A 4751-nucleotide genomic window follows, 5' to 3' on the forward strand; every position below is an offset into this window, starting at 1 on the left:
CCCTAACCCTAACCCTAACCCCAACCCCAACCCCAACCCCAACCCTAACCCTAACCCTAACCCTAACCCTAACCCTAACCCTAACCCCTAACCCCTAACCCTAACCCTAACCCCTAACCCTAACCCTAACCCCTAACCCTGACCCTGACCCTGACCCTGACCCTGACCCTAACCCTAACCCAACACTGTGACCGCCCAGGGGGTGAATTCCACCCTTCCCTCTGCACCCAGAGTGTCTAAAGGGCCCTGGGCCGTCGCAGAGCGGGTGGCCAAGAGGGCCCTGGAAGGGGCGGCTGCAACCGGCCCCCTCCAGGGCGCCTGGCCGGCTGACGCAGCCCAGGCTGGTGCAGACGATCCCGCGCCTCCCTCCCGGGACCCCTTCCGGTCTCCGGCGCCGCAGGCGCTGCCGCTCGGCCAGGTCTCCCGGGCAACAGCCGCCGCCGCGCTTCCGAGGCGGGTCCCCGCGCCCACCCGGGGCCCGGCCGCTCACCTGTCCCGGGGGTCGGTCCAGCTGGTCCTCCGGGTGTTGGAGTGGATGTAGAAGACTTTGCGTCGTAGTCCCCGGCCTCCTCCCAGCCCCGGGGTAGCGGCAGCTGCCCGCTCCCGGCCCTCTAGGCATGGTCGGCGTGCTCGCCGGCGAGCGGCGCCTCCACAGGCACCCGGCGCGGCACGCGGCGGGAACGCGACTACCCGGCCCGACCCGGGCGCCGGCGAGGGGCTGCGGGGCGTGGGGCGCGGCGGGGCCACGCGCGGGGGCGCCTCAGGAAACTCTGCTCTCGGCCCCGCCGGGATTGGTCCACCATGTCTGCGTCGGAGCGGGCGAGCGAACCCTCCTCCGCCCCTTCCTCCTCCTCCTCCACCTCCCCGTCCCCCTGTGGCCCCGAAGGGTCGCGGCGCCCAGGCTGCGCGAGCCGCCGCCATCGGGGCTCGAATCCGGAAGCTCCGCTGAGCGGAGGCCGCGGCGGCAGCGGGTCTCCTCATTTGCGTGCGATTAGCCTGCGCCCAGCCCGGGGCCCGCCCCCGCCCGCTCCTCCCGCGCTCGGCTCGTCAGCACGCCCGTTCCTGGCCGCCAAGTTCTGCGACTCCGGGTACCCGCTGCGCCTGCCGGAACTGCGCCGTCTCTTTTTAGGCAGGTCTTCTGGAGAGGGGTCTAAGAAGGGACTTGTGTCTGAGACCTTTCTAGAGCCATTTCCCGTCTTTTGAACCATCGACTGGGGATTCTCTCTCCTAGATTAAAGTGACAGGCTACCACCTTCTCTTAGGAACCCTCACTGGTGGTGCTGCTTGAACTTTAACTTCAGTAACCTGATTTTTTCCCTTTTTTTATCGAAGTATAGTTGATTTACATTGTGTTAATTTCTGCTTGCAGCAAACTAATTCACTTACACATATATATACATCCTTTTTTTCATATTCTTTTCCATTATGGTTTATCATAGGCTATTGAATATAGTTCCCTGTGCTTTACAGTATGACCTTGTTGTTTATCCATTCTGTATATAAAAGCTCACATGTGCTGACCCCAACCTCCCACTCCATCCCTCCCCAACCCCTTCCCCCTTGGCAACCACCAGTCGTTCTCTATGTCCCTGATTCTGTTTCTGTTTCTGTTTCACAGATAGGTTGAATTCTAGGTTCCACATGTAAGTGATATCATATGGTATTTGGCTTTCTCTTTCTGACTTACTTCACTTAGTATGGTCCATCCATGCTGCTGCAAATGGCATTATTGCATTCTTTCTTATGGCTGAGTGATATCCCATTGTTTACATGCGCCACATCTTCTTCATGCATTCTTCTGTCGATGGACATTTAGGTTGTTTCCATGTCTTGGCTACTGTGAATAGTGCTGCTGTGAACGTAGGAGTGCATGTATCTTTCTGAATTATAGTTTTGTCTGGATATATACCCAGGAGTGGGATTGCTGGGTCATATGGCAGTTCTATTTTTAGTTTTCTGAGGAATCTGCATACTATTCTCCACAGTGGCGGCACCAACTTACATTCCCACCAACAGTGTAGGATGGTTCCCTTTTCTCCACACTCTCCCCAGCATCTGTTCTTTGTAGACTTTAGTGACGGCCATTCTGACCAATGTGAAGTGGTACCTCATGGTAGTTTTCATTTGCATTTCTCTTTTAGTGACCTGATTTTATTTCTTCTCCTCTCACTTCTTTACTTCCAAGTGTACATGTTTGACTGTGTATGTGTGTGTATCTTAGTGTGTTTCTTTCTCCTTGGTCTTCCCACATTAAAGTCTAGTCTGGAGTCAAAAAGAGTTGACCCAGTTTTCTCTGATTAAGAACCAATAAAGCCCAAATCACTAGAAAATCCAGGATGAAAAGGTGTTTGCACATACCACAGTTTTTAAATACCCTTATTTGTAGACATCTAAGTGCAGTATTGAATATTTGCTCCCCGCATTTTACAGTACTTTCTTAGATTACAGCCCCACCAGTAAGAAGCACAATTTAAATAAATGTGAAGTCATAATAGATGTAAAACATTTGAAGTCATGATAGGGTTACTTTCTTTGCGCTTTTTAATCAGAGGCATTTTGATCAGAACCATCTGCTAGTTATCGTTTCTATTCCTTTCTCAAACTGCTGCATCTAGCCACCAGAATTCACCTCACTCCAAAAAAAGCCTGCAATCAGTGTCAGCTGATGGGAGAATGTTTCTCTTTTACTTAGTTTTCAGCAATGTCACTACCTCTGCAGATCTCTGCTGCTGATAGTAAACTAAGAAATCATTGACCAAAATCCACTGCGTAGAAACTGAGCTGAGGTGCTCTACCAGCTGTATGACCTTGGGCAAGTTATCTCTTGGTACCCTGTTTCTTCCTCTGGAGAAAGAGGTGATGATTATACTAGCACCTACCTCATAGGGTGGTTATGAGTCTAAAATGAGTCAACACACGTGAGATGCTCCCGACGTGGCCCGGCGTGTAGTTTGTGCTCAGCAAGGGTTAACTCTGGCCATTACAATGCATATCCCTTACTTGACCAGTGAGCTATGTTCAGTTCTCACAGCCTGCTATGGGCTGGATTGTGTCCCGCGCCAGTTCATATGCTGAAGTCCTAATCTCCAGTGTCTCGGAATGTGACTGTATTTGAAAGTAGATCCTTTAAAGAGATAATTAAGGTGAAGTGTGGTCATGGGGATGAGCCCTAACCCAATGTGTCTTTATAAGAAGAGGAGATTAGGACGCAGACACACACAGAGGAAGGACCATGTGCACACACAGGCAGAAGGTGGCTTTCTACAAGCCGAGGAGAGAGGGCTTCAGGAGAAAACAACACTGTCCACGCCTTAATCTTGGATTTGCAGACTTCAGAAAATAAATTTCTGTCGTTTAAGCCACTTGGTCTGCGGTAAATACTAATGTTTTGGTGCTTTGTTATGGCAGCCTTAGCAAACTAACCCACAGCCCAGTGTCAAGCTTTGTCCTTGAAACTGGCTGCGGTCTTGGGTTTCCTGTCCTTGAACCCTGCTGCTTCTCCCCTTTCTCTCGCTACTCAGTGCTCCCCACTGGCTCCTCTGCCGTCTCTGCACCCCAGAACAGAAATGTTCCCCAGGTTCCTTCTCAGCACCCTTCTCCTTCTTTCTGTGTTTTCTCACAAGGCGATTATCCATTTTCCCGGATCCACCTCTGGCCGTCACACAGAAGAATGCCACATCTACAGCTCGAGTTTCACTCTTCCTGAGCTCTACACAGACTCTTCAGATGCTTGTTAGACGTCTTCACGGCTGTGTCTTACTAATAAATCCTCCAGCCAAGCCCACTGTGTTTTCATACTTTTAGCTCCTCTTTTGCCCCGCCCCCTCCCTTAATGACTTCCTTATCTTCTTAGAGACCCAAAATATGAAACCACCCAACCATCGCTTATTTCCTTCCCTCACCACGCCCTTGTCCCCAAGCCCCATAAACTCAATTCCCACAAAGTTTTCCATACTTCTCACCTGTCGCAGTCACCTCACAAATCCAGGACTCATCAGCAAATGCCCAATATTTTGCAATTACTCCTTATTTCCCCTGCTTTCAGCTTTGGATCTACATCCTTCAAGGAGTTATTTTCCTACAACACAAATGCTAGTATTTTCTTCTCAAAATATCTTAGTGGCCCTTTGTTGCCTAATTTAACGAATAAAGTCCAAATTACTTCCATTGGCATTCATGATTTTCTATGATCTATTAAATAGCGTTCCTTTTCAACTTTAAAGGATATTTTTAAAAATATCCACAAAATCAGCAAATATACTTTACACTGCTGCCATATCAGGCTACTTCAGAATCAGTGTAGGTTGTCGAACCTGCAGAAAGCAAGCATTTATATTCTGCAAATATATTGCCCTTGTCTTCTGTATATTACAAGACTTCCCTTCAAAGTAGGTCCTACGTGGTAAATGGAACGAAGGAGAATTCTGATGTTTTTTATAAATGCTATTTTTAATTTCATGGATTCCCATCACACCTTTTGTTGTTGCTGTTTTCCACTTTGATTGAAACATAATTGACACACATCATTGTATATGTTTAAGGTGTACAGCTTAATGATTTGACTTACATACGTTGAAAAGCAATCATCGCAGAAAGTTTAGGTATCTTGCATCATCTCATGTAGATTCAAAGACAAAGAGAAAGAAAAAAATATTTCTCCTTGTGATAAGAACTCTTAGGGTTTACTCTCTCAGCTTCCCTACGTATCACACAGCATTCATCATGTTGTACATGACATCTCTAGTACTTAC

The 4751-nt window shown here is 48.8% G+C and overlaps 1 pseudogene; it reads left to right on the top strand.

Annotated features, from left to right (window-relative positions):
- The window catches only part of LOC103085593 (ETS domain-containing protein Elk-1 pseudogene), an 18085-nt pseudogene extending 16882 nt beyond the window's left edge, over positions 1-1203 (top strand).
- The last annotated feature ends 3548 nt before the right edge of the window (positions 1204-4751 follow it).

The sequence above is a fragment of the Lipotes vexillifer genome, unplaced genomic scaffold (genome assembly GCF_000442215.2).
Source record: "Lipotes vexillifer unplaced genomic scaffold, Lipotes_vexillifer_v1.1 scaffold1980, whole genome shotgun sequence".
NCBI lineage: Eukaryota > Metazoa > Chordata > Mammalia > Artiodactyla > Lipotidae > Lipotes > Lipotes vexillifer.